This window comes from Pteropus alecto, unplaced genomic scaffold (genome assembly GCF_000325575.1).
Source record: "Pteropus alecto unplaced genomic scaffold, ASM32557v1 scaffold20, whole genome shotgun sequence".
In the NCBI taxonomy this organism is placed as follows: Eukaryota; Metazoa; Chordata; class Mammalia; order Chiroptera; family Pteropodidae; genus Pteropus; species Pteropus alecto.
Window position 1 is genome coordinate 8,255,207 of NW_006436298.1, and position 7,771 is coordinate 8,262,977.

At 32.6% G+C, this 7,771-nt stretch overlaps 1 pseudogene; it reads right to left on the reverse strand.

The window, feature by feature from the left end:
* Positions 1-7,388: 7,388 nt before the first annotated feature.
* On the reverse strand, positions 7,389-7,507 carry LOC112480717 (annotated as a pseudogene).
* Between the last annotated feature and the right edge of the window lie 264 nt (positions 7,508-7,771).

Genomic DNA, 7,771 nt, shown 5'->3' on the forward strand with positions numbered 1-7,771 from the left:
ATTCTAGAATAGGTAGTAAATATCTTAAATTGGAAGAAATGGCAGAATTCTTCTGTAAACACTTTAAAACAAACATAAAAACAACCTGCAATAAAGTTACTCGAACCTGTGATTGACGATTCTATATCGACTAGAAAAAGCAGTATTATCACCTGTTTGATTAAAAATTGGTTTTCCAATTAGGCAGGTATATAGCATAAGAATGTGCTCATTTTTGTAGTCACTTAACCTGTTTTTAAATTAAAAGGAAATTTAATTTAAAAATAGAAAGTAAAATTAAGTAAATATGACTGGCAACCTGAGTTTGGGTTAGGTTTTGGGAAGGGTTTTTTTTCCCCTCTTGAGTTTATTGTTTCTTTCTAATTTATATTTCACATACATAGTATAGCATAGGAATTTGCAGAAGCCATCTAAATTATCTTTTGAGGTAAGCTCTGATTTAGCATTTATTCCGATAAAACTTAATACATCATGGGATATATATATATAAGCAACTTAATTCTTGTGGTGTAGTCTTAATAGTTTTGAATGTTGACTGAATGTCTATGAAATTGTGAGTTTGTCTTTGTTACATTCCAGTGTTTCTGCCTCTTGGCATGCTTAAAGCACGGCTTACTTCATCTGCTCCTTACACACTAAAGTGCTGTTAGTGTGCTCAACTACAGAAATAGCCGCTGCTAAGTGATGTAGATTTTCTACTTGAATATTTTTATGTTGTAGGAACCTCAGGAGGTCAGTGTTTACTGTTTATATATGCCTTCTTTTTCCTGTTTGAGCTTCTCTCTTGGAAGGATTCTAACAGAACAAAAGCTGCTGATCAACCTAAGTTGGAAACAGAAAGTATTTAATATAATTTAAATGCATGTTTGGCAGTTCCATGTTATAGTCCATTAGTAAGTGAACTTAGTGCCACAGATACTCATTTTATTCAGGACAAAATTTTGCTTTTTGTATTGTCTAATCTCTTTAATAACTTCATACTACATTAAAAAAAATCAGTTTTTTATATTTTTTGGTTGGTTATTTCCCAAATAATCAACGTGTAAATAATCTTTTAAGAGCCAGTTCAAATGCTTTACATTATTGCTACTTGATACTTTGTGACGCAAGTTAGATTTCAGAATAGATTTAAAAACACGTAACCAAGCCATTACATCTTTAAAACAAAATAAGTAGCATACATTTTGTAATTAACATTGATAAACACTGTGATTTTTTTTGTTAAGACTTTTTCATTGATCTGAATTGCTTAAATTGCATATATTGTAAATTAGGGGCAGATGTATATTTTAAATAATTTCAACTGACTTTCCTGTATTGAAATGCTTTGTCTACTTAGTTATAAAATATTCAGATACAAGTTTTATCTCAGGTGAATACTCTTGTATCCTTTTTGCTTTGTTGACATATGCTTATAAAAGGGTCATCATACTTATTTTTTTTTTTACTTTTTTTTTTTTTTTTTTTTTTTTTTTTAGTGTTTCATGAAGAATCTTCTCATTTGGTCTGATTTTTTCCAGTCCTTATTCTAGCAGACTAGGGTGGTATATAAATCCCTCCTGGCGAGCCTTTTGCATGTAGGCTTATCTTGAAAGTGAGTTCAATTTGATCCTCTTTTTCTCCAAACCCTCAAAATAGGCGAGTGGAAATTTTTCTGTCCTATATTAAATTACCCTGCATAGCTGAAATGCCAGAATTTAATTTATCTTAAACCCTTTAGTCTAAATTTAACTTAAATACTTGCCATAAAGAAAAACGTGGGGTTTTTTGCTTCATATAATTAATCTATATTATTCATATTGAATGTATTAACATAACGGTGCAAAAACATTCTTCCCAAGAGAAGAGTGTATCATGCCTAACTGCAACTTAAATCCTTTTAGTAGTACTTTAAAATACAACTTTGCTTATTGAATTATTTTTGCAAATAATACAAGGGGGAAAACACTGTTGCTACTGGTACTGTTATTGAAGTGTAGGCATTAAAATCTTCAAGAAAACTGGTCTTCAGATTGTTAAAGGCCTGAGATAATCTAGATGAAAACTAGATCAATAAGGAATTGTGCGACAATATTATCTAGTAATAAGACCATGCAAGAGCATCGTATACCTACTTAGTACCTTTCATGCTGTATTAAATATGGAGATATTTCTAATGCCTCTTAATTTTACATAAGTTTCATTCACTTAACACACTTTCCAGGTGACATGGGACTAATTTTTTCAGTCTTATGTAGCTCTTTCCCCCATTGGTATTAAGTGTAGAGGATTCTTTATGCTTAATTATTATGCATATTAATTTTAAGGTATACGTTTAAATTATAGCAACTGTTTATTGTGATTTGTATCCCAGAATGTATTGTGTTTTTTTAATGTATGCATGATTTTGAGGGGATTTAAATGATTTTTTTCCACCTCTTGTACATTTAAAACCAAACCAAATCAATTTGCCAAGCATTATATTGTTAATTAGGAAAATAGTGTTTCCTCTTTTATTACAACTTTTGTTCATCTACCATAGAATCCCCTTATACCATGGCTTGGTATTATGCAGAATTAGCTCTTTTGCAAGTCTGTCTTCCTAAAAGCCTACTATAACATGGTTAGCCTACAAGGCATTGGTCCCTCTTAATACCAGCCTCATAAAGGGGTTCTGCTGTACTTACCCCATATTACTTCATTGTTTTCCTCTGTGGATATATAACCAAAATAAGATCAGATGATTTTTTATAGAGATAATTAGACAATACTGTATAATTAATTTTACTTAATAGATATCTGTGAGATGTTTAAATGTGGTTGATGACTTCATATTATAAAACAGTTTTACACTTAATATTCATGTTAACATTGGGTGCAATAATTTCGTAGTTTTAGCTTTAGTTATAAATAACTGGATCTTTCTGCTGACAACTTAGGTTGTATGAGTTATGCTTAAAAGCTTTAAATCTGATGTTTCCTGTACCTGCCACACTATGTTAGAACGTGTCCTTCAAACATATCCTCCTGCAACTTCTCAAACTGTACTAAATTGATATTTCTTGAAGTCTAACTCTGTGCTAACAGATCTTCATTTTAAATAGAATACGGTTTTAATTTTTGATAAGCTGCTGAATTTTAAAGAGAGTTTTTTGGGGCCACCAAATATTTTGGATCATGCAGAGAATATATATTGTACTGTAGTAATTTTGTATTTACATTTGTATGATGTGACATAATAGATGTGAATGTTAATCACTGCTTGACTATGTTAATAAAGTTGTTTAACTATAGTTGTTTCACTCTGATTTTTAATGAAAGGAAATGAGCTTTATCTCCCTTCCCCAAACCCCATTTTGGGTCCAGTTAGGTCTTATTTGTTGTGGTGTTTTTGTTGTTTGGGTTTTTTGTTCAAGAGTATTTTTTTTTTCTTAGCTTGCATATTAGTGCACTCTTGTTTGACATCTTCTATTTTTTAAATGAGTATTTTCTAATTTGTATAGTGTAGTAAAAACTTTTCCCTGTAATTTAACTCCTATTGATATATATCTAAACTGTTGATTCTAGGTTCAGCTTTTGGTGGGGGAGGAGGAAAGATAGTGCTCTGCAAAAAGAGGCGAAGCTGTGGACGAAACGTAAGGATAGATTGCATGAATGTGTATGAATGTGTGTCCTATTGAGACTTGTAATTTTGGAAATTAATATAAAAACATAGCAGTTTCCTCTTCAGGCTATAATCATTATTATGGTTGCATGTTACTGATTAAAATTAGACGTGTTAATACATTTCAGGGGAAATGTGTGCATAACTGTCAAGTCATCTGTTTGGTTTTTTTAATTGAGATATAGAACAAGAGAAGGGCCTGAAATTAGATAGTACAGCCTAAGAAATTTTAAGAAAAATGAGTTTCGGGTTTCTTTTCCTTTGCCTGCACATGAAAATATTTGAGATACCTCAGTTGTGTTGGGTGAGGGAAAATGAAACATGGGTATCACGTTCTAAAACACATCCTCAAGAAAGTTTAAAATTCCAGAATTTAGGATTTAAGTTGTGGGAGAAGATAATCAAAACCAGCCTATTCATTAGTTATTCAAGATTCTGATTTGCTGCTGCAATTTTAAGAGAAATCTAGTGAAACTGAAGTACAAATTATTTCACTTTATACCTATTTTTGAATTGACAGGCATTTTTTTCTTGTAATGAGTTCATAATCAACCTGACTCCGTAATTCATTCTATGGGAATGATTGGAAAAGTGGCAGTTGAACTATACAGCTCTGAATTTGGACTTTGTTACTAATAAAGTGGAAACTACTGAAGCAGTGACTATCATCTTGTAATCCTTAATCTCAGAGTCTTGTGTTAACTTGATGTAAAAGAACTTCCTGAAATATCCACCTAGATCTCCAGTGTTCAGTTCAACACAAATTGCAAATCATAATTTAGAAACTAAATACAAATAAAAGTAATACAAGAAAAATGTTACACTAAGAACCTTTTAGGTTTTTGTGCCAGTCATGAATGAAATGCATTTCTATCCCTATTACAGCTATTTAAATTTTATTCTAAGAATTACTATTCAAGCTTTATGATGCCTTTCAAAGAACTTCATTAAATTTTTTTAAAGGAACAATTTTTAATTGTCATACATATAACCTTATTTTTCTGGACATATGAATAGTGAATTTGTGCACTGTTTTTAGTATCCAGATTTGCCTGTTAAATACACATCGACATGGTAGCCACGTGGTATTCCATGAACAGTTTACACAACAGTCTTACTATTGATGGACATTCAGAAGTTATTTCTCATTTTTTACTCAGAAATAAAGTGATGAACATTCGTAAGCTTAAATGTTTGTATACATCTGCAGTAATTTCTTAATTGAATTGCCGTGTCAAAAGGAGATGGTTTTAGTCCAATTTCCTTTCCGATAAAAGGGTACTAATTTTTACACTCAGCAGTAACTTCAGTGGGTGTTAGGTGTGCTGTACATTGTGCTTTGATAGCACAATTTTCTAACTAAGAAATGTTATGCAAAACCTATGTTTTCGTATTACATATTTAATTATCTGAGTCTTATTTCACAAGTACAGTTTGTTCTCTTAGAGCTTACATTCTATTGTAGGAAGACCGGTAAGTAGCATAGTATGTTTATGGTGGCATGCACCAGTGAGAAAACAAATGGAAGGTGATAATGGGGGAGGCTTGCTATTTTAAATGGCGTGAGGGTCTGGGAGGGTGTCGGAGCAAAAACTTAGAATGAGTCTGGAAGTCTGCAGGTGAGTATTTCAGGTAAAAGGAACAATAGGACAAATGATGTGAGACAGAACATGTTCGGTATGTATCACATGCAAATGAGGGGGTATAACTTGAACACTGGCAGCAAGGGAAAAGAGTAGTACATAAGATCCAAGAAGTAACTGAAAACCAGATAGTATAGGTCATTTTCACACCTGAGTGAAGTAAGGCGCCATTCATGGTAGAGTTGTCCCAATATGTTTTAAATGAGGAGTCAAGAGTTGCCAACACACTGGAAATGGGTTGTGAGGAGAGAATCAAGGATGGCTCTTAAGGCTTTTGGTCTAACCTGAGCAGCTGGAAGGATAGAAGTGTTAGCTGGAATAAGAAAACTTGGCTTTTGATTTGAGACATCCATATGAAGGAGTAGAATAGGCCGTTGGAGCTGAGATGCGATAACCTAGGGCTATAGATAAAAAACTGGAAGTGTATAAATAGAGCTTTGAACAATAAAACTGAACAGTACCATCTGAGAACTGGATAAAAATGAAAGCTGCAAAGACTAAACCTGAAACACTTCAACGTTGAAGTCTTAATAAAGAAAACTAGAGGACCATGGTGTTCTCATGTATGGAACAAAAAGGACAGAATTTACTTTGCATTTAACAACGGGGAAGTCACTGATTTTGGCAGATCTATGGCTACAGAAGAGGTGGAATGAGAGCTATCTTCCTCCCAGAGTTGAGAGACTACAGGCTTCCATTTTCTTCAAGGCCAAATTAAAAAGCTGTTTTCTAAAAACAGTTCAAGAAATACGGAAGCTCGTAAAGACTGAGCAGGCCAAAGCCTGAGGTAGATTACTTCCCTAAATTCTTACCAGCTTGTGTCAGAATTTAAAATTAAAAACTTAATTAGATTAGTTAACAACAAATTAGTTAACAACAAAAAGATTAACAACAGATTCTTGTTTACTACACAAGGTTATTTCATATCTTAAAATATGAAGTTCATACATAAGAAAAAGTAAGAGGAGCCAGAAAAACTGGAAAAGTAATGAGTGAGATAACCTATCAGACATTTTTTTTTTTTAAATTATGGCTGCAGGAAATTAAAACCGATTCATGAATAGGGAGCTCAAAATAACTAAGTCTAGACACATCTAAATACATACGAAACTAGTACAGCAGGTCCTTGAATAACATTTCATTCAACAGTATTTTGTTATACTGCTGTGACTTGTTTATATCAGGCTATGGTAAAATTGGTTTCATTATACATAAAGTTGCAGAATCTATTGACAAAGTTAAGTGGGGACTTACTATATATGACACTTAAGTGAAAAAAGATTATTTGACAGATTCCTACCTCATACTATATGCCAAAATTCTAGTTGGCTCTAAATTAAAAGTGCTAATATGAAACTTAAAGTTTCTCTTTTTTTTTTTTGTATATAATCTTAGTGTGGGGTAGGTGTTTCTAGGTATGATACAACCCCAAAAATCTTGAAAGAAAATGTTGATTTAAAAGACCTAAAAATTCTACATGACGAAGTAAAAACGGGGAAAACAATAGCTCCTTTCACAGAAAATGGTTAATTTCTTAAAATTATAAAGTGCCTCCTACAAGGCAGTAAGACAACCCAATAAAAAAATAGGCAAAGGATATTAATAGTTCACAGATAAGTTTTAAACATATTCAACTCAGTCCATTGAAACTTAACTACCTTTAGATTGCTTTTACATTATAAAGGTCAGAAGGGCTTGGTGACTTGCCCAGGGAATATGGAAACAGGAATTCATACATTGCTAGCAGAAGTGTAAATTAGTAGTACAATAGGAAGGACAATTTAGAAATATCAAAATTATAAATATATTCTTTAAAGAACTAAGTCTGGAAACATCTAAATATACATGAAACTAGAACAGCTGGTCCTCAAATAATGTCATTCAACATCATTTCTTTCGATGCCATAGAAACTTAACTCTTGTTTATATTAATTAGCCTGTGGTAAAATTGGTTTTATTATGTTGTTCGCTCCCTAAGCACTTAACCCACATTCACTAACTTAAAAATTGAAAATACCAGTTGTTAATACAGATGCATGATAAAGGAACAGGAACTCTTAAAATGCTGATGTAGTACAACTACTTTATTTTTATTTTTTTAATGCCTACAGCACCTGGTATTCCTAGGTGGTCTCCCATCCAAGTACTAATCAGGCCCAACCCTGTTTAGCTTCCAGGATCAGACAGGATCGGGCTTATTCAGAGTGGCATGGCCATAGACGGTACAACTACTTTAGAAACCAGTTTGCCATTACCTGGTCAAGTTGAACATTTGTATATGCTGACTCAGCAGTAACTCCTGTATGCCAGAATCTTCATATTAGCATTGTAATGGCAACAAATAAAGAACAACCTAAATGTCTAACAGGATAGCTAAAGTTTAAAGATAGTGCTGAGAAAAGAGCCAGTTTCAGTACAATACCTACAGAAAAGCCAGTTATATAAATTTCAAAAACAGACAACTAAAATATAGGAATTCATTAGT